This window comes from Bubalus kerabau, chromosome 3, assembly GCF_029407905.1.
Source record: "Bubalus kerabau isolate K-KA32 ecotype Philippines breed swamp buffalo chromosome 3, PCC_UOA_SB_1v2, whole genome shotgun sequence".
In the NCBI taxonomy this organism is placed as follows: Eukaryota; Metazoa; Chordata; class Mammalia; order Artiodactyla; family Bovidae; genus Bubalus; species Bubalus kerabau.
This window is the reverse complement of record NC_073626.1, coordinates 119,276,623-119,299,498: the sequence shown is the minus strand read 5'-3', so window position 1 is coordinate 119,299,498 and position 22,876 is coordinate 119,276,623. Positions and strand designations below refer to the sequence as shown.

Genomic DNA, 22,876 nt, shown 5'->3' with positions numbered 1-22,876 from the left:
TAAGGTGGAAAAACCAACAGTTGAAAAAATGAAATGTTGATCTAATTAAGCACAAAAGCTGCTGCTGCTGCTAAGTCACTTCAGTCGTGTTCAACTCTGTGCAACCCCAGAGACGGCAGCCCACCAGGCCCCGCTGTCCCTGGGATTCTCCAGGCAAGAACACTGGAGTGGGTTGCCATTTCCTTCTCCAATGCATGAAAGTGAAAAGTGAAAGTGAAGTCACTCAGTCGTGTCCGACTCTTAGCAACCCCATGGACTGCAGCCTACCAGGCTCCTCCATCCATGGGATTTTCCAGGCAAGAGTACTAGAGTGGGTTGCCATTGCCTTCTCCAAGCACAAAAGCTAAAGAAACTCAAAGGGCCTTCTTTTACCTAGTTTTGGACTTCCGTGATGGTCTAGTGGTAAAGAATCTACCTTCCAATTTTGGGGACATGGGTTTGATCCCTAGTCAGGGAGCTAAGATCCCACATGCTGCAGGGCAGCTACGCCTGCACACCACAACTAGAGGAGCCCATGTACCTCGGTTAGAAAAACCCCTGCACTGTGACAAAGAGCCTGTGCATTGCAGTGAATACCCAGCACAGCTAAATAATAATAGTAAAAAATAAAAATTATAAAGCAAAGTTTCACAGTAAAGTAATTTATTATAAATAAATAAATAAAAATTTATTATAGGTTGTAGATGCTAAATTTATGCAATGTGGACTCTGGGAGATAGGGTGCAAGGCCATCTATCTTCAGGGAAAGCAGGACCTTGTACTGTTTTGGGTTTCATGGGAAGCTGGGTTAAAAACAAAACAAAACTCTATCTGGGTAATAATGGGTTGATCTGAGCTCTAAGACCAGCTCTGAGGGAGAAAACGTCCCAACAGACAGCCTGGATTCCTGGTTAGCGGAATGTGAAAGAAAAAGAGAGTCCTATTATTTTGGCTCAGTATAGAGAAAGGGCTCTGGGTCCGATTAGAGGCACATCAGCCTCAGAGATTGTAGAAGCTCATGACAGAAGCACATCTTTTACCCAACATTTGCCTTCCTCAGTTGTTACTTCCCTCTTTTACCAAGTGAACAGTGTTTATTCATTTAAATCTGGGATTTGATGGACTTCAGCTTTAAGTTCATAACAAAAAAATAAATTGCTGAGGACAAGGACACCCAGTTTGAAGCAGGAGGAGAAGCATGATGCAGTGATACCTTGGAAAAAACAACCAGCTTATCCTATGATTGTCATGTGGGATGTATCAGCTGAGTAACAAACGTGTTTGACTTCCAAAGCAACAAAGTGCCTTCAGCCTCTGCCAAGTTGTAAAACATACACACACACTTATAGAGAAAAGTCAAGATAGTTAGAGGTAGGTAGATAGAAAGAAGGAAGGAAGGGGGAATGTTTCTCTTCCTTTTTTTTTTTAACATTCTATAAACTATATAACAAATTGAGTCAATTTGGGTCAAATACCTTTTTTATGTGTCACAACTAAGAAACCACGAGATCATCATGTGAAAAGGAAGAGTCTGGCGTTACATCTGAAATTGTAATTATCTTCTTTGCATGAACATTGGGGAAAGGTTTTCATGTTAGTTTATTTTTGTAAAACATTCTGCTTCAGCTGATCCTAAGACATCTGAATTAACTACACAGAAGTTAAGGACCTGCCAGGAGAGTAAGCATACATCATTGAGATTGCCACTGAAACTCTTTCTTTTACATAAAACTTTTCTACTGTTTGTTCATTTCCTTCACAGTTTCTTGTTTACTATATGGAAGCATGACTAAAATTACTGGAAAAGTATTCTTGGGACCTATTTTTCCCTTCTGAGGTTACACAGTTAGTAGCTGATTATGAATGAATGTTATTTTTTCCCTGGAAAATATAAATAATTTAGATGGATTAAATAATAATCCTTTAATGTTATATTACCTTATTCTGTATGGCAGATTTCAGTTTAGGTATGGTTTATAAATTTTATTAAATAGATGTTTCAGAGAGCTATGATTAGCTTCCAGGAAATTTTTAGACAGGGACCTATATATGTGCTTGAAAAGCTCCTTCATTAATGAATACCTGTTATCAATAGTTTTAATTTCAGGTCAAAATTTATGATTTGTGGTTTCTGCCTATCGTCAAGCAGTCTATCTATCCTATAAAGTTTGCTGTGACTTTCCAGCATGGCTCTAATATGTGAGTGAGACAGAATCCCACTGCCAAGATGTGTTTTCTGATGGTATTAAATCTGATTTATGGCTTACTGTCTTGGGTTATTTTTACACTCCAGTCATTCTTCCACAGTGGGAAAAAGCAGCAGTGAGCCTCAGGACTCCAGAGGAAAAGATATGAGTCTATTTTCTGTAGCAAAAGATTATTGTAATAATTTCTGCCCGCTGTAGCTTATTGATCATAAGAACAAATACAGACAGCTGCCAGCCATAGGCTATGCTTTATCTGGTCGTCTGAGAATAATTAATTATCCCAATTTTCCTGGCATGGAGCAGGTTACTGGGATATGGGTCTTTCAGTGTGAAACTGGTAAACTTCTGGGTAAATCAGGACAAGCTGATCACCCTAGGTAATTCTATATTCTGAAAGATTGCAATCCCTGATTTGAAGACTTCAGAGGTCTGACTGACAAAATGGAATTGCAGTGGATCTGTGAATATAGCTCACTAGCTCCAGGTTTGCCTTAAAAGGAAACAGGGAGACCATATCTGTTCCTGGCCCGTAAAGGGTTAGGGCCTCCTCTCAAAAGTACAACTGCTTAACTGCTGCCACACTACTAAGAGATTCCTTCCTGGTATAGACTTCAGCCCTCCAGACCATGTGGGGTACCTTTTCCTCTTTAAGGTTTTGACAGGTTTGCTGAAAAACAAAAATAATATTCTCGGCTATTGACTATTTATCAATAGATAAGAGCTGTCTTTTTTATTTCTTAATGACCTATTGAAACATAGTTCACATACCATATGATTCACTCATTTAAAGAGCACAAATGAATGGCTTTTTAATGTTTTCAGAGAATTTTCCAACCATCTCCACAATCTAGAGGCTTCCTAGGTGGCACTAGTGGTAAAAAAAAAATCTGCCTGCCAACGCAGGAGACACGAGATGTGGGTTCAATCCCTGGGTGGGGAAGATCCTCTGGAGTAGGAAATGGCACCCCACTCCAGTATTCTTGCCTGGAAAAGCCCATGCACAGAGGAACTGGAAGGCTACTGTCCATTGGGCCACAAAGAGTCTGACATGGCTGAGCAACTGAGTATAGCACAATCCACAATCTAAGATAAGAAAATTTTCATCATTCTGCAAAGGTGCATCATACCTATTAGCAGTTACTTCCTATCCCTCTCTCCCTCCAGCCCTTGACAATGACTAATCTATTTTCTTTTTATTATTTTTTAAATTTATTTTTTGGCCTTGCTGTACCAAAAAAATCTTAGTTTCCCAACCAAGGTCTAACCCTCACCCCCTGCATTGGAAGCTCTTAACCACTGGTCAGTCAGGGAAGTCCCTAACCTGTTTTCTATCTCTATTTTCTGTTTTCTATTTCTATCTCAATTCACCTATTCTGTACATTGCATATAAATGGACTCATACAATATGTGATTTTTTTGAGCCTGACTTCTTTCAATTGGCATAGATTTTCAGTGGTCATTCATATATTAGTAGTTTATTCCTTTTTGTAGCTGAATAATATTCGATTATATGCATATACCAGGGCTTCCCTGGTGGGTCAGATGGTAAAGAGCCTGCCTGCAATGTGGGAGACCCAGGTTCGATCCCTGGGTTGGCAATGCCCTGGAAAAGGAAATGGCAACCCACTCCAGTGTTCTTGCCTGGAGAATTCATGGACAGAGGAGCCTAGTGGATGGTCCATGGGGTCGCAAAGAGCTGGACACGACTGAGTGACCAACAGTTTCACATGCATATGCCACATTTTTTCCTCTGTTCATTCACTGGTGAGTATTTTGGTTGTATCCGTTTTGAGGCTATTATGAATAATGGTACTAATGCACATTCAGGTAAAAATTTTTGTGTGAATTTACTTTTTAATTCTTTTGAGTACATAGTTATGAGATGAATTTCTGGCTTATATCATAACTCCATATTTAAACTTTTGAGGAGCTTTCAGACTAATTTCCAAAGCAACTACCCAACTTTAAATTCCTACCAGCAGTGTATGAGGGTTCTAATTTCTCCATATCCTCAGCAAGAGAATGTTATTTTCTCAATTTGTGTATTTTACGAATCCTAGAAGGTTTAAATGGAGAAGGAAATGGCAACCCACTCCAGTATTCATGCCTGGAAAATCCCATGGAAGGTTTAAAATGGTACCTATTTTTGATTTGTGTATCCCTATCAGGCTTCCATGGTGGCTCAGATGGTAAAGAATCTGCCTACAATGCGGGAGACCTGGGTTCTATCCCTGGGTTGGGAAGATCCCCTGGAGGAGGGCATGGCAATCCACTCCAGTATTTGGAATTTCCTCATAGCTCATTTGGTAAAGAATTTGCCTGTGATGCAGGAGACCTGGATTAGATTCCTAGGTGGGAAAAGTCACCTGGAGAAGGAAATGGCAACCCACTCCAGTATTCTTGCTGGAGAATCCTACGAACAGAGAAGCCTGGTGAACTACAACAGTACAAGAGTTGGACATGACTTAGCGACTAAACCACTGCTAACCACCACCACCACCACCAATCACTAATGATTTTGAGAATCCTTTCACATGTTAATTGGTCATTTGTATATCTTCTTTGGAAAAATGTCAATTGGAGCTGTTTTCTATTTGACTAAGTCAAATAGAAACTGGAAAAAAAAAATAGAAACTGTAATTCCAGTTGAGCTATTTCAAATCCTGAAAGATGATGCTGTGAAAGTGCTGCACTCAATATGCCAGCAAATTTGGAAAACTCAGCAGTGGCCACAGGACTGGAAAAGGTCAGTTTTCATTCCAATCCCAAAGAAAGGCAATGCCAAAGAATGCTCAAACTACCACACAATTGCACTCATCTCATACGCTAGTAAAGTAATGTTCAAAATTCTCCAAGCCAGGCTTCAGCAATACATGAACCGTAAACTTCCAGATGTTCAAGCTGGTTTTAGAAAAGGCAGAGGAACCAGAGGTCAAATTGCCAACATCCGCTGGATCATGGAAAAGGCAAGAGAGTTCCAGAAAAACGTCTATTTCTGCTTTATTGATTATGCCAAAGCCTTTGACTGTGTGAATCACAATAAACTGGAAAATTCTGAAGGAGATGGGAATACCAGACCACCTGACCTGCCTCTTGAGAAACCTATATGCAAGTCAGGAAGCAACAGTTAGAACTGGACATGGAACAACAGACTGGTTCCAAATAAGGAAAGGAGTATGTCAAAGCTGTATATTGTCACCTTGCTAATTTAACTTATATGCAGAGTACATCTTGAGAAAGGCTGGGCTGGAAGAAGCACAAGTTGAAATCAAGCTTGCCAGGAGAAATATCAATAACATCAAATATGCAGATGACACCACCCTATGGCAGAAAGTAAAGAGGAACTAAAAAGCCTCTTGATGAAAGTGAAAGAGGAGAGTGAAAAAATTGGCTTAAAGCTCAACATTCAGAAAACTAAGATCATGGCATCTGGTCCCATCATTTCATGGGAAGTAGATGGGGAAACAGTGGAAACAGTGTCAGACTTTACTTTTGGGGGCTCCAAAATCACTGCAGATTGTGATTTCAACCATGAAATTAAAAGAGGCTTACTCCTTGGAAGGAAAGTTATGACCAACCTAGATAGCATATTAAAAAGCAGAGACATTACTTTGCCAACAAAAGTCCATCTAGTCAAGGCTATGGTTTTTCCAGTGGTCATGTATGGATGTGAGAGTTGGACTATAAAGAAAGATGAGCGCCGGGGAATTGATGCTTTTGAACTGTGGTATTGGAGAAGACTCTTGAGAGTCCCTTGGACTGCAAGGAGATCCAACTAGTCCATCCTAAAGGAGATCAGTCCTGGGTGTTCACTGAAAGGGCTGATGCTAAAGCTGAAACTCCAATGCTTTGGCCACCTCATGCGAAGAGTGGACTCATTAGAAAAGACCCTGATGCTGGGAGGGATTCGGGGCAGGAGGAGAAGGGAACGACAGAGGATGAGATGGTTGGATGGCATCACTGACTCGATGGACATGAGTTTGGGTAAACTCCAGGAGTTGGTGATGGACAGAGAGGCCTGGTGTGCTGTGATTCATGGGGTCGCAAAGAGTCGGACACGACTGAGCGACTAAACTGAACTGACTGAACTGAAGTCAAATAAAAACAAACAAACAAACAAAAATAATTCACATAAAGTGAACTAAGTTTTCAGCTGCAGGGTAGATAGGCTTTTAGGTCTCCTACCATGACCTTTTCTGTCACTTCTGAGAAAAATCAGTGTTCTGACAACAGCATAGTTGTCATGGATCTGATGACCTGTAGAGCCCAGGTGCTCTACGGTGAGGTAATAAATGTGCAGACTCCTTCATCCAGCAACTCACTCGACTTTTGTGGCAGGTTAAATTTAGAGTTCTGGGAGAACTGGTAGGATGCCAGTCAAGCTGGTCCTTAATACCTCACTCATCAGTCAGTTCAAGCATGCAATTTTTTTTCCAGTGGCAAGTCAGCAAGAACCGTTTGGTGACTTCAGCTATGGATGGACATTAGAAAGCAGGAGAGACTTATTATCCATCATTGCAATGTTACTTGGTTGCATTTGATACTGGCAGGAATAGGGACAACTTTGTCTTCTGGGTGAGGTGCTGTTTTAAGACCTTCCTGTCCCTCAACTCTTGTCCCTCAGCAATATTTTAAGATCTTCTTATCACTCAGCTTTTGTCTCTCAGCTCCTTCTTTTCCCTTGGCAATATTTTAAGACCTTTTGTCCCTCAGATTTCATTGTTCAGTTCAGTTGGAAAATATTACAGAGTATTTTAAAAGTTTGGATGTGTAGTAAGAAAGTTAAAAAGTCCTAGAATGTTGAGTGGTGGGTGAGCCCTATTGCAGAAAACTTTAGGGTGCCTTGAGGTGGCATAGAAGTGGTTCTTTTTTAGTTACTATGTCTGACTCTTTTGTGACCCTGTGGACTGTAGCTTGCCAGACTCCTCTGTCCCTGGGATTTCCCAGGCAAGAATACTGGAGTGGGTTGCTATTTCTTTCTCCAGGTGATCTTCCTGACCCAGGGATCAAACTCACATCTACATTGGCAGGTGGATTCTTTACCACTGAGCCACCAGGGAAGCCTGGCATAAAAGTATCAGGGCTCATTTCAAAGGAAACAGGATGTAGGGAATTGTGTCCATTGTTGATTCTGTCACACACCCAGATTGCAGACCAATAAAGGTCTTGTCAGATGATCTTTACTATTCCACAGTAACTCAGAAAAAGGGTAGAATAGAAAGAAAATGCTTTTAGAGGGAGGGATATTATAGCCCTCAGATATTTATAGCTGCTTTATTTGTAATTGCAAAAACTTGGAACAACCAAGATGACCCTTCATTGTAGGTGAATAAACAAGTAACTGTGATGCACCCAGACCATAGTGTATAATTCAGTGCTGAAAAGAAATGGACAATCAAGCCATGAAAAGGCATGGAGGAACTGTAAACTTACTAAGTGAAAGGAAAGAAACCAATCCGAAAAGGTTACATACTATATGATTCCAACAATATGTCATTCTGGAAAAGGCAAAGATATGATGAAAGTAAAATGAGTATTTATTGCCAGGAGTAGAAGGAGCGAATAGGGCAGTGGACTTTAGGGCAGTGAAACTACTGGCTTTGATACTATAGTGGTAGATACCTGTCATCAGTTTGCTCAGATACATAGAATGTACACCAAGATTGAACCTGAAGGTAAGCTATGGACTCTGGGTGATATGTACCACTGATGATGGGTTGTTGATGGTGGGGGAGGCTACACTCATGTGGGGGCTCAGTTTTGCTATGAACATAAAACTGCTCTAAAAAGACTAAAGTCAAAGCTTTGCCCTTGTAAAGCTGTCAGGAACTTAGCTGAGCTAAGAAAGGAAAAAACTGTTGTAATAGCTTTTTAAAACAAGCCAAAAATCAGAGTGAAGCCTTTAATCACTTCTTGTGATGCTATAAGAAAGTCTAAAACTGGGAAAAGTGCAGGCTCCCTCCTGTTTTATTTCCCCCACAAAATGGCATTCCAGTGAGGGGCAGGTGGATCAGTACAGACCTGGGGGTCTCCTGCAGTTTTATGGAGAAGACGGGAGGATGGCAAAGTGAGGTGGGGCATGGTAAGGCTGGATAAGTAGGTGGTACTGAGTCAGAGGAAAGAAAAAATTGTCGAGGCTCTCCCCACTAAACCATAAGGAGGTCACATTGGAGGTGCCTGCAGATCTCTGCCCAAGGCCTTAGATAAAGAAACCTAGGAATGAAGCCTCCAGGGTTAGGAGTGAAAGAGCATGACTTCCCCCAGGGGTTCTGAGTCCTTGAGACTGTGTGGGGAAGGGGAAGCTCCCTCCTCCCAACCCCAGGCCTTCCAGCTTAAAGCCTTTGAATTGCCTTTGGTCAGGCCTGAAATGTCACACACAGGTTTTAAATTAGGAGAGGGACTCTTTACTAACATTGTAGACAATAAATAGAATAAGCAAGTAAAATATATGCTGTATTAGTGATAAGTGCTGACAAAAAATATTAAATAATAAAGGAGGGAGGATGACTCAGGACTCTCTCTCTCTGAGCCTGCCCATGTGTCCACAGGTACTATACTCTTTTTTCCTTCTAATAAATTATTGTTTCACTAAAAAAAAAGCTTTTTTTTTTTTAATAAAGCAGGGAGGTAGAGAGGGAGTCAATGAGAATTTGCAGGTAAGTGTGTGACAGCAATTTTATTTTTTAATTAATTTTAAAATGTTATTTACTTATTTTTCGCTGCACTGTGCACAGGCTTGGTTGTCCCATGGCACATGGGATCTCCCCAGACCAGTAACCAAACCCGTGTCCCCTGCATTGGCAGGCAAGTTCTTAACCACTGGACCACCAGGGAAGTCATTGAAAATAATTTTCATGAGAGTAGAGTTGATTTACAATGTTGTGTGAGTTACTGCTATACAGCGAAGTGAATCAGTTATATATATGCAATCTTTTTAATTTTTATTTATTTTAAGAAGTATATATGTTTATTTATTTGGCTGGGTCAATTGTCAGTTGTGACATGTAGGATTTTTCCTTGCAGCGTGCCGGCTTCTCTAGGTGTGGCACTGCTGCTACTGCTAAGTCGCTTCAGTCGTGTCCGACTCTGTGCGACCCCATAGACGGCAGCCCACTGGGCTCCCTCGTCCCTGGGATTGGAGGGCTCTAAATTCCCCGGGCTTAGTAGTTGAGGTGCAGAGCTTAGTTGCCCTGAGGCATGTGGGCTCTTAGTTCCCTGACCAGGGATCAAACCCACATCCCCTGCATTGGAAGATGGATTCTTAATCACTGGACCACCAGGAAAGTGCCAATCCACTCTTTTTTAGATACTGTTCCCACATAGGTCATTAGAGTATTGAGTAGAGTTTCCTGTACTATAGAGTAAGTTCTTACTAGTTATTTATTTTATATCTCAGTTCAGTTCAGTTCAGTCGCTCAGTCGTGTCCGACTCTTTGTGACCCCATGAATCGCAGCACACCAGGCCTCCCTGTCCATCACCAACTTCCAGAGTTCACTCAGACTCACATCCACTGACTCAGTGATGCCATCCAGCCATCTCATCCTCTGTCATCCCCTTCTCCTCCTGACCCCAATTCCTCCCAGCATCAGAGTATTTTCCAATGAGTCAATTCTTCACATGAGGTGGCCAAAGTACTGGAGTTTCAGCTTTAGCGTCATTCCTTCCAAAGAAATCCCAGGGCTGATCTCCTTCAGAATGGACTGGTTGGATCTCCTTGCAGTCCAAGGGACTTTCAAGAGTCTTCTCCAACACCACAGTTCAAAAGCATCAATTCTTTGGCGCTCAGCTTTCTTCACAGTCCAACTCTCACATCCATACCTGACTACTGGAAAACCCATAGCCTTCACTAGACGGACCTTTGTTGGCAAAGTTATGTCTCTGCTTTTGAATATGCTATCTAGGTTGGTCATAACTTTTCTTCCAAGGAGTAAGTGTCTTTTAATTTCATGGCTGCAGTCACCATCTGCAGTGATCTTGGAGCCCAGAAAAATAAAGTCTGACACTGTTTCCCCATCTATTTCCCATGAAGTGATGGGACCAGATGCCATGATCTTCGTTTTCTGAATGTTGAGCTTTAAGCCAACTTTTTCACTCTCCACTTTCACTTTCATCAAGAGGCTTTTCAGTTCCTCTTGACTGTCTGCCATAAGGGTGGTGTCCTCTGCATATCTGAGGTTATTGATATTTCTCCCAGCAATCTTGATTCCAGCTTGTGCTTCTTCCAGTCCAGCGCTTCCCATGATGTACTCTGCATATAAGTTAAATAAACAGGTTGACAATATACAGCCTTGACGTACTCTTTTTCCTATTTGGAACCAGTCTGTTGTTCCATGTCCAGTTCTAACTGTTGCTTACTGACCTGCATACAGATTTCTCAAGAGGCAGGTCAAGTGGTCTGGTATTCCCATCTCTTGAAGAATTTTCCAGTTTATCGTGATCCACACAGTCAAAGGCTTTGGCATAGTCAATAAAGCAGAAATAGATGTTTTTCTGGAACCCTCTTGCTTTTTCCACGATCCAGCGGATGTTGGCAATTTGATCTCTGGTTGCTCTGCCTTTTCTAAAACCAGCTTGAACATCTGGAAGTTCACAGTTCATGTATTGCTGAAGCCTGGCTTGGAGAATTTTGAGTATTACTTTACTAGCGTGTGAGATGAGTGCAATTGTGTGGTAGTTTGAGCATTCTTCATAGTAGGTTATAAAAATGAAAATTAAGGAGTAATAGCAGACTTAAAAATTTTTTTTAATTTTTAATTAAAAAAATGGTAATAGTAAAAATATATCTAGGAATTTCTCTGGAGCTGTTGCATGCAGTGTGGGGTCAGTTCAGTTTCAGATAGTTCCTTGTTCCAGCTTATACTTCTCAAGATCTATAGGCCCCTTCCAATATAGTTGGTGCTAACTACAGGGTTTTAATCTGTTGCACCTGTCATTTCCAAAGCGGTTCCCTCTGTTTATTTTGGCTTCTTCTGTTTGCAAGTCTCTTCAGTGTCTAATTTCTGCCCTGACACAAAGGGTTGAAAGTGGTCACTTATTTAGGCTCACTTGTTCAGCCGTGCTGTGGGGAGGGAGGAAAACCACAAACAAATATCACTGGCGTGTGTGGGGAGTGCTTGCAGTGTCTTGGCCACACTGGGTTTGCCCCCCGCTCTACACTGCTCAGGCTCCAGGTTGCTCTGCAGGGGAACTGTCTAAAGCAGGCCCTGGGTTGCGTGCACTTCCCAGGTCTAATCCGCTCAGGTTGAGGTTCTTGGGTAGTCCACAAAGGCACAGACTTGGTGGGTCCTGCGTTTTGTGCCCTTCCCAGGTCCGAGCAGCTCAGGTGACCAGGTGCTTAGCAAGCACACACTCCCCAGGTGCGGTGCATCTTATCGCCTCCCCCGTCCCAGCCACTTAATTTCCTGGATGCACAGCGGGAGTGCCATCTCAGGTGTGCAGTGTGTCTCTCTGGGGAGCTGATCTCTGGCTGTGACCCTCCCAGCGGATGTCAACTGTCCAGGACCCAGTAAGACTTGGTTAGCAACTGGGAGCCTGCTCGCAGTTTGGTAGAGGATGCCCTCTCTGGGACCGAGATTGCCCCTTTCCAGCTCTGGCTGCCTCCCTGCCTCCGGCGGGGGATGGGCCAGTCCGCAATGGGCTATCTCTCCTTTGGTATTCGCTCAGTCCTTTGTTCTGTGAGCAGGCCTGGCAGTGCCTTAGGTTAGGGCTTTTCGTGGCAAAGTTCTCTCTCTTTTTTTTTTCTCTCTCTCTGGTTATCCCACAGTTTGGGTTGCTATCCCACGTTAGCTCCCTCAGATTGCCCTCAGGGCATTCAGGCCCAGTCCTTACCCTAAGCAATGCAGCTCCCGCCTCCCTGTTTAGCTCCTGCTTGCTGGTGGCAGACTCGAGCATCTGGGCTACTTCTCCGCTGGGAGTTGCCATTAGGCATGTGGGTTTTGTTTATTTATTTATTTATCCTCCTGGTTATGCTGAGGTTCCAACACTGAGGTTCCACTTTGAGATTCCAACACTCCCCACAGATCCACCAGTGAGAGAGTTTCCTTGTGTTTGGAAACTTCTCTTTTACAACTCCCTCATGGGATGGGTCTCCATTCTTAACTCTTTTGTCTCTCTTTTTACCTTTTGTATTTTGTCCTACCTCCTTTTGAAGACAATGGGCTGCCTTTCTGGATGCCTGGTGTCCTCTGCCAGCGTTCAGAAGTTGTTTTGTGAAATTTGCTCAGTGTTCAAATGTTCTTTCGATGAATTTGTGGGGGAGAAAATGGTCTCCCCATCCTGTCTTAGGGGCCATCTTAGGACCATCTTAGGGGTCATCTTAGGACCGCCCCTAGTCCTTTAAATCTATTTCTCACTTCCACTGTATAATTGTAAGGGATTTGATTTAGTTCATACCTGAATGGTCTAGTGGTTTTCCCTACTTTCTTCCATTTAAGTCTGAATTTGGCAATAAGGAATTCATGATCTGAGCCACAGTCAGCTCCTGGTCTTGTTTTTGCTGACAGAATAGAGTTTCTTCATCTTCGGCTGCAAAGAATATAATCAATCTGATTTCAGTATTGACCATCTGGTGATGTCCATGTGTAGAATCTTCTTGTGTGTTGTTGGAAGAGGGTGTTTGCCATGACCGTTGCGTTCTCTTGGCAAAACTCTGTTAGCCTTTGCCCTGCTTCATTCTGTACTCCAAGGCTAAATTTGCCTGTTACTCCAGGTGTTTCTTGACTTCCTACTTTTGCATTCCAGTCCTCTATAATGAAAAGAACATCTTTTTTTGGGGTGTTAGTTCTAGAAGGTCTTGTAGGTCTTCATAGAACCGTTCAACTTCAGCTTCTTCAGCATTATTGGTCGGGGCATAGACTTGGATTACTGTGATATTGAATGGTTTGCCTTGGAAACAAACAGAGACCATTCTGTCATTTTTGAGATTGCATCCAAATACTGCATTTTGGACTCTTTGGTTGCCTATGATGGCTATTCCATTCCATTCCAAGAATCTCTAAGGGATTCCTGCCCACAGTAGTAGATATAATGGTCATCTGAGTTAAATTTACCCACTCCAGTCCATTTTAGTTCGCTGATTCCTAAAATGTCAACATCCATTCTGGCCATCTCCTGTTTGACCACTTCCAATTTGCCTTGATTTGTGAACCTAACATTCCAGATTCCTATGCAATATTGCTCTTTACAGCATCGGACCTTGCTTCCATCACCAGTCACATCCACAACTGAGTGTTGTCTTTGCTTTGGCTCCATCTCTTCATTCTTTCTGGAGTTATTTCTCTTCTGATCTCCAGTAGCATATGGGGCACCTACCGACCTGGGGAGTTCCTCTTTCAGTGTCCTATCATTTTGCCTTTTCATACTGTTCATGGGGTTCTCAAGGCAAGAATACTGAAGTGGTTTGCCATTCCCTTCTCCAGTGGACCACATTTTGTCAGAACTCTCCACCATGACCCGTCTGTCTTTGGTGGCCTTACACTCCATGGCTCATAGTTTCATTGAGTTTGACAAGGCTGTGGTCCATGTAATTAGATTGGTTAGTTTTCTGTGACTGTGGTTTTCAGTCTGTCTGCCCTATAATGGAGAAGGGTAAGAGGCTTATGGAAGCTTCCTGATGGGAGAGTCTGACCGAGGGGGAAACTGGGTCTTGTTCTGATGGCCCTATCATGCTCAGTAAATTTTGAATCCAATTTTTTGTTGATGGGTGGAGCTATGTTCCCTCCCTGTTATTTACCTGGCACCAAACTATGGTGGAGGTGATGAAGATAATGGTGGCCTCCTTCAAAAGATCCTGAGTGTAGCATGTACTGCTTCTCTCAGGGCCCCCAACCCTGCAGCAGACCACCACTGACCCACTCCTCAGGTGGAGACTCCTGGACACTCACAGGCAAGTCTAGGTCAGCCTCTTCTGGGGTCACTGCTCCTTTCTCCTGGGTCCTGGTGCACAAGGATCTGTTTGTGCCCTCCAAGGGTTTATTTCCCACTTCTGTGTAAGTTCTGGCAGCTCTGTGGTGGGATTAATGGTGACCTCCTCCTCCTAATTTCCTTTAGGATTGACTTGTTTGATCTCCTTGCAATTCAAGGGATTCTCAAGAGTTTTCTCCAGCACCACAGTTCGAAAGAATCAATTCTTCAGCACTGGGCCTTCTTTTTTACTGTACAAAATCCCCTGGATGTAGTAATATACTTGATATGGAAGAGGTATATAATATTTGTAACAGTCTATCTTAGATGGATTAGATGAACCAAGTTTCTGTTTTTTGCAAAATGTTGGTAGTAATAGAAGCTACCTCATATAGGTGTCTTAGGAGTTTTGAAGTTTATGTAAGATAATACATATACCAGGTACAAAGAACAGTGCTTGGTACCTAAGTGCTCAATGAATGGTTGCTCTTTTAAAAATTTGTATTGCAATGTAATGTTACTGCTGCTACTGCTGCTGCTGCTGCTAAGTCGCTTCAGTCGTGTCCGACTCTAGCAACCCCATGGACTGCAGCCCACCAGGCTCCTCCATCCATGGGATTTTCTAGGCAAAAGTACTGGAGTGGGGTGCCATTGCTTTCTCCGGTAATGTTACTATTACATGCTAAATTATCATAATGTATTTTTAATTTCATGTGAAAATTGTAACATCTGTTTTTAAGATTTAGGATGGGATCTGTCCCATCACAAATTTTTCAGTGTGTTCAACAAGAAAGAAAACCCAGTGAAAAGATGATGTAACCCCATTCTATGTCTCCCTTGTTGACAAAGTGCTGAGATCTATGATTATTTGAAGATTCTAAATATAGAGCATTGATGACCCAAAAGTTCTTCTCAGATTTCATTTTTTCTAATAGCTTCTGAAAAAATACTCCCAGGAGTGTCAACTCTTAGTGCCAAGTTAGCTGGTTTTGCATTTACAGTAGTGTATTGCATTTTATCACATTGACTTTATCTCACGAGTCTATTCATGTCAAGTCTGCCTTGGTCATAAGAAATGCGTTATCCAATTACTTATTCAGTCTCTTTGCTAATATGGAAATAAGCAATTTATTTCATTGGCTAAGTCACTAAAACAGACATCATTGTGTGTGCATGCATCGCTTTAGTCATGTCCAACTCTGTGTGACCCCATGGACTGTATCTTGCCAGGCTCCTCTGTCCATGTGATTCTTCAGCAAGAATGCTGGAGTGGGTTGCTGTGCTCTCCTTCCAGGGACCCAGGGATCAAACCCACATTTCTTACCTCTCCTGCATTGGCAGGCAGGTTCTTTACCATTAGCACCACCTGGGAAACCCATCACTGGGTCTCTGTTAATTCTGGCTAAGATGCAGAACTGAACAATACTTTCATGTGTACTTCCTTCTATGACTTCAGAATTTTCCTGTTGCTGAATTGACACTGATGAATTTTAATATATGATTATAAAACTCCTTTAAGGTTTTTAAATAAAATTCCTCAATAAATCCATCTTGATTTTTACACTGTTGTTCTTGGTACTGAGCCTCTTCACTTTTTTCTTATTTGAGATCTTGAGAAACTGCAAATTTTATTGGGTAAGTGAGAGTCTATACGTGCATTGATTTTCAAATTAGCAGGATCAACATGAGATGTATAGTATATTCAGAGAACCTGTTCTAATCTCCCCCTTCCTTCTTTCCCTTCTTACTGGTGGATTTGATTCATGCTTCATGAGAAATAGAAGTAAATGGACACTTTCTCATTTTCCTTTCACTGTGTCTCTGCAGCCTCTTGAATCAGCACCCACAGTCTTTCATCCGCTATCATAGGAGGAAGCATACCTGTTCCTAGATAAAGCCAGCCCTTTCCTTGTGCTCTGTACCTCATCCTCTTTCACTTTCTCAAAGACTTTACTCCCACAAATAGACGTCTCTCTCCTGAATTATCAGTTTCCCTCTTTCTAGGGGGGTTGTGTCCTTCAGCCAACAAACCTGCTCTTGACCTCCCATTCCTGTCTAGTTGCTACCCCATTTTCCTGTTCTTTTACAGAAAAACTCAAATGAATGCCTTTCCCCACCGCATCACCTATTTTCAGTCCATTTCATATGGGCCTCTGTTCTCCCCACTACATCTGAAACTTCTAAAAAATTCATCAGTGACCTCCATGTTACCAAACTCAGTGGTCACATTTTGCCTTCATCTATGTAACCACTCAGTGGCTTTTCTCCCAAGTGACCATGATCTCCTCGAAATTTTTCTTGGCTTCTGTGATACCCTGCATGCATGTGTACGTGCTAAGTCATGGTATGTTTCTTCAGTCATGCTCAACTCTTTGCCACTCTATGGATGGTAGCCCTCCAGGCTCCTCTGTCCATGGGGTTCTCTAAGCAAGAATACTGAAATGGGTTGCCATGGCCTCCTCCAGGGGATCTTCCCCACCTAGGGATCAAACCCATGTCTCTTATGACTCCTGCATTGACAGTCAGGTTCTTTAGCACTAGCACCATGTGGGAAGCCACTTTGTGATACCCTACTCCCCTGATTTTCTTATATCACTGCCTAGTGACTATTATAGACTGGTAACTTCAAAGTGTATATATCCAGATCTAACCTTCCCCAGGATCCCAACTTGTATATCTAAATGCAATTCGGCATCTCCACTTAGATGTCTCGTGAGCATCTCATATCCGTTTATTATGATGATCTTTACATGTAAATAAATATATATTTAGAATCCTTTTTCTCTTCACTCTGCTTAGTGCTCTCTTCCCTCATCTTTTCTCTTTATTTCCTGCTCCTTCTCCTAAACCAGTCCCCAATAATTTAGATCCCTTGGTGATTCCATAGCACCCAGTAGTTTGCCTTTATGGTAATTAGCACACTTACAGTCCATTAGTCAAATATATGATTATCTGTTTAATGTCAACCTTGTGCTTTTAGCCTTTAAAATTTCTGAGACCACAGGTTTTCCATGTTGTCCACTATCTCTTCAGGGCTCAACTCAGTGCTTGAGCATTTTATGGCCACTATAAATATACTTATTTCTTATCTTTGCATATCTAGGTTGTTCCTATTTTTCACCACTACAAGCAGTTCTACAATGAACTTTCATGTAGCTAAATCTTTGACACGTCTTTAATCATGTGCTTTTAAAAACCCCTAGAAATAGAATCATTGGTTTTACAATGAGATGCGTATTTTCAAGGCTTTTTGCTAAGGGTGACAGTCTGAAAAATAGGCATCATTAACTTCTCCTCTCCCTGTACAAGCATGCCACTCATCCGTCAATAAGTGGTGTCTTTAGAGAACAGACTTATCGTTGCCAAGGGGAAGGAAGGATGAGGAGGGAATGGAGTGGGAGGCTGGGGTTAGCAGATACAAGCTGTTATATACAGAATGGATAATCAAAAAGGTCCTACAGGATAGCATGAGGATCTGTATTCAATGCCATGTAATAAGCCATTATGGAAAAGAATATAAAAAAGAATGTATGTATGTGTGTAACTGAATCACTTTGCTGTACAGCAGAAATTAATATAACATTGTAGATCAACTATACTTCAATAATAAATAACAAATTAAATTTTTAAAAAGTGATGTCTCAGGACTTCCCTCATCATCCAGTGGTTAAGAAACTGCCTTTCAATGCAGGGGATGTAGGTTCAATCCCTGGTCAGGGAACTAAGATCCCATAAGCCTCAAAGCAGTCAAGCTCATGTGCTGCAACTACTGAAGCCTTCTTGCTCTGGAGCCCATGTGCCACAACGAGAGAGCCCACGCTGCAATGAAAGATCCCACATGATGCAACTAAGACATGACACAAACAAAAATAAGTGATGTCTCCTTTCCTTATCCTTGAGTGACTTACTTTGACCTTCAGAATGTGGTGAAAATAGGATTGCCAGGTAAAATAAAAGATGCTCAGTAAAATTAGAATATCAAACAAACAGAAAAGTGGGACATACTTATACTAAAATATTATTTGTGATTTATCTGACATTCAAATTTAACTTGGTATTCTGTACCATTTTATTGATGTGTAGCTGATTTAGTTGACTTATTGGAAAAGACTCTGATGATGGGAGGGATCGGGGGCAGGAGGAGAAGGGGAAGACAGAGGATGAGATGGCTGGATGGCATCACTGACATGATGGACGTGAGTCTGAGTGAACTCTGGGAGTTGATGATGGACAGGGAGGCCTGGTGTGCTGCAATTCATGGGATCGCAAACAGTTGGACACGACTGAGCGACTGAACTGAACTGAACTGATTTATAAGATATTATATTCATGTGTACAGCATAATGACTCATTATTTTTGCATATTATGCTCAATTGTAAGTTATTACAAGATAATGGCTATAATTCCCTGTGCTATACAATATATTCTTGTTGCTTATCTATTTTATACACAGTAGTTTGTATATGTTAATCCCATATTCCTTATTTGTCTCTCCCCCTCTACCTCTCCACTTTGGTAACCACAAGTTTGTTTTCTGTTTCTGTTTGTGTTTCTGTTTTGCACATACATTAATTTGTATTATTTTTTAGATTCCACATGTAAGTGATATCCTATAGTATCTATCTTTCCCTGTCTGATTTATGTCACTAACATAATATATTCTCTAGGTCCATCCACATTGCTACAAATGGCAGAATTTCATTCTTCTTATGACTGAGTCAATCTTCTTAATCCATTTGTCTGTTGATGGACACCTGGGTTGCATCCATGTCCTGGCTGCTATAAATAGTGTTCAATGAACATTGGGGTGCATGTATATTTTTGAATTAGTATTTTCATTTTTTTAGAGATGTATACTCAAGAGTGGTGAAGGCAATGGCACCCCACTCCAGTACTCTTGCCTGGAAAATCCCATGGACGGAGAAGCCTGGTGGGCTGCAGTCCACAGGGTCGCTAAGAGTTGAACACGACTGAGCGAGTTCACTTTCATTTTTCACTTTTCACTTTTATGCACTGGAGAAGGAAATGGCAACCCACTCCAGTGTTCTTGCCTGGAGAATCCCAGGGACAGGGGAGCCTGGTGGGCTGCCATCTATGGGGTCGCAGAGTCAGACACGACTGAAGCGACTTAGCAGCAGCAGCAGCATACTCAAGAGTAGAATTGCTGGGTCATATGGTAGTCCTATTTTTGGGTTTTTGAGGACGCTCCACACTGTTTTCCACAGTAGCTGCACCAATTTACTTTCCAATAGTTTACAAAGGTTCCCGTTTTCCCATTTCCTTACTAATATGTTATTTGTAGACTTTTTGATAATAACCATTCTGACAGGTGTAAAGTATATCCCATTGTGATTTGCATTTAAGAATCAGCAATGTTGAGCATCTTTTCATGAGGCATTCGGTATTTTTATTTGCTAAATATAGAAACACTTGTATGAAGACACTGTTGCTATTCCAGGCCTAGCCTATTTTTTTAATTATTTTTTAATTGGAGGAAATTGCCTTACAGTGTTGTGTTGGTTTTTGCTATACACCAGTGTGAATCAGCAGACCTAGCCTTTGAGAGACATAGCAGTTTCTCCTGTTGCTCTCTAGAAACCAGCTAGCATTCTGTAAAGAACTTTGCCCTAGACTCCTGAATGAATAGAGGTCAGCTAGGGAAGCCAGGGGGATGAGCAGTCACTTGACATGTTTCAGCCCTAGCAGAGCTCCCAGGCCCAGAGCTGGGGGTGGGGTATAGAGGATTTCTCATCTAATATCCAGGTAGATTTCAGAATTGTTATAAACCTGTTCTCTGTGTTGTTGAATAGGAGCATCCATGGTGACTTTCCTGTCCACTTCTCACCATTGAATGCCTGGTAGGGGTGGAAGGGTGGAGGCAAGTTGGGAAAGTTCACAGTTCACAGCTTTCTAGACCCGGAGGAGCTGCAGTCATATCTTAGCATGATTCAGGTCATGAAATATTGAGCTTTTTAAAAATTTAATTCCAAAGTGGGTATTTATTTTATTATTTAAAACATTTTTAAAATTTTTTAATTTTATACTGGAGTATAGTTGATTAAGGGGCTTCACAGGTGGTTCAGTGGTAAGAATCTGCCTGCCAAGCAGGAGACACAGGTTTGATCCTTGGGTAGGGAAGATCCCCTGGAGAAGAAAATAGAAACCCACTCCAGTATTCTTGCCTGGGAAATCCCATGAGCAGAGGGGCCTGACAGTCTATAGTCCATGGGGTCACAAAGAGTCAGATACAACTTAGTGACTAAACAACAATAGTTGATTAATAATGTTGTGTTAACTTTAGATGTACAGCAAAATGATTCAGATATACATATACACCTATCTATTCTTTTTCAAATTCTTTTTTCCCATTTAGGTTGTTACAGAATATTGAGCAGAATTCCCTGGGCTATATAGTAGGTTTTTGTTAGTTAGAAATATTGAACTTTGAGGCTGATGCCTTCTTGGAATGAGACTTTGAGGTGTCTTGGGAGGTGGTCTGTTTTGTTTTGTTTTGCATGAGAAAGAATATAAATAATTTGTGGCCAGAGGGAAGACTCTGTTGGATTAAATATGGTCACAAATTCTTTGTCACTCCTCAGATCAAGAAGGTAAAATTTGTTTCTTCTCCCACAGGAACTCTCGGCTGGATTTGTGACTTGCTTGAAGAAACAGAATGTGATGGATGTGAAGCTGTGTGACTTTCAGCTTTTTGAAAAATAATTAAAAGTCATGATTTAGAGCATTTGCCAATTTCTAAGAATCCACCTGAAATGCAGAAGACACAGGAGATGTAGGTTTGATCCCTAGGTCAGGAAGATCCCCTGTAGAGGAAATGGCAACACACTCCAGTGTGCCTGCCTGAAAAATCCCATGGACAAAGGAGCCTGGTGGGCTATGGTCCAAAGGGTTGCAAAGAGTTGGACACGATTGAATAACAGCATGTGTGTAAGTGCTGCCAGCATGACTGATTTCGAGCTACCAATGTGATATCACAGAGCATGTAGTTGGAAAGAGAAAGCATATATGACCAATGGGCTCCAGCATACCATCGCTTCCAGACTTACTCCTTAGATCTGTCAGCTTCCATTTTTGCTTTCTTGGAATCCAGTTGACATGAAGGATCCTTGGGCTAGGCTTTTGAATGATGAGAGGCCAAATGGAAAGAAAGGCCATGTGGAAAAGAAAAGAAGCCTTAGGCGATCCATCCCTAGCTGGGCTCCCAGCTGAGTGCAGCTGCATGCTTGGCCTCAGCCAACATTCCATGACATGAAAGACCACGCAGCCAACTCACAGAAATGTGAGACACAATACATTGTTGTAGATTTAAGCGACTACATTTTGAAATATTTTAATTAGTCAGCAATAGGTAACTGGAAACATGTATTGCCAAGCCATTGTAAAACAATTTTCACATTTTACTCCTATGTTAGCAGCTGGTAAAGCATCCATCTGCAATGCGGGAGACCTGGGAAGATCCCCTGGAGAAGGGAAAGGCTACCCACTCCAGTATTTTGGCCTGGAGAATTCCATGGACTTTATAATCCGTGGGGTCTCACAGAGTCAGACATGTCTAAGCAACTTTCACTTTCACTAGCAATGTACAAGAGTGCCTTGTTCTTTGCACATCAGCCTGCACTTTGCATTATCATCACCAGGTTGATAAATTAAAAAATGTACTTTGCAGTTAAGCTTGTATTCTTTGAAAATGAATTTGAATAGTTTTTCAGATGCTTATTGGCCATAAATTGGCTGTGCTCTCTGTCCATTTTTCTCTTGATTTGTAAGGGCTGTTTATATTTTAATAGGGCTTCTCAGGTGGCTCAATGGTAAGTTATCTGCCTGCAGTGTGGAAGACACAGGTTTGATACCTGGGCCAGGAATATCGCCTGGAGAAGGAAATGGCAACCCACTGTAGTATTGTTGCCTGGGAAATACCAAGGACAGAGGAGCCTTGCAGGCTATAGCCCATGGGATCACAAAATAATCAGACATGACTTAGTGAGTAAACAAAAACAATATAGTTGGTTAACAATTTTGTGTATAGTAACAACAAATGGACATTATTTTGCAATGTATGTGGCTACCTAGTTTGCTTGTATGCTCTTTGCAGTAAAAAGCTTAAACTATTTGTATGAAAAAATGATGCCTATGGCAATTTTCTGCAAGTTTCTTATAACATGATCATTTTCAATTTTGGCTTATTTGTTTTTTTAGTATTTCTCACTGTATTCTAATATTTCCCCTGGATTTCTTATTAGTGATTTTATTCAAATGAAATCTTCAGCTGAAACCCAGTACAAAATACACTCTCTCCATTCCACTCCTCATTCCAATTTAAACAACACTGGCTTAGGCCACTGCAGTAGGTTAATTCTTCAGCCATCCTTGTATTAAATACTATGGAAAACTTTTGCATAAACAGCTTGCCAATTTTAATTTCACAAATTTGAAGGTGTGATTTTAAAATGTTATCAGTTTACACAAATTTTGAATAATATGAATCTTTAAAAACAAAAAGTATTTAAAATTGTATTGGATTCTGGAACAAAAATAGGAGCATGCTGTGCTATGCTATGCTATGCTCAGTCACTTCAGTCGTGTCTGACTCTGTGTGACCCCATAGACGGCAGCCCACCAGGCTCCCCCGTCCCTGGGATTCTCCAGGCAAGAACACTGGAGTGGGTTGCCATTTCCTTCTCCAGTGCATAAAAGTGAAAAGTGAAAGTGAAGTCGCTCAGTCGTGTCTGACTCTTAGCGACCCCATGGACTGCAGCCTACCAGGCTCCT

The 22,876-nt window shown here is 41.6% G+C and overlaps 1 long non-coding RNA gene across 1 annotated transcript in view; it reads left to right on the top strand.

Annotated features, from left to right (window-relative positions):
• The window catches only part of LOC129646525 (uncharacterized), a 35,947-nt gene extending 13,274 nt beyond the window's left edge, over nt 1–22,673 (top strand). Inside the window, exon 5 of the long non-coding RNA XR_008712001.1 lies at nt 20,723–22,673. This is a non-coding gene — a long non-coding RNA (uncharacterized LOC129646525). The remainder of the gene's footprint in view (nt 1–20,722) is intronic.
• The last annotated feature ends 203 nt before the right edge of the window (nt 22,674–22,876 follow it).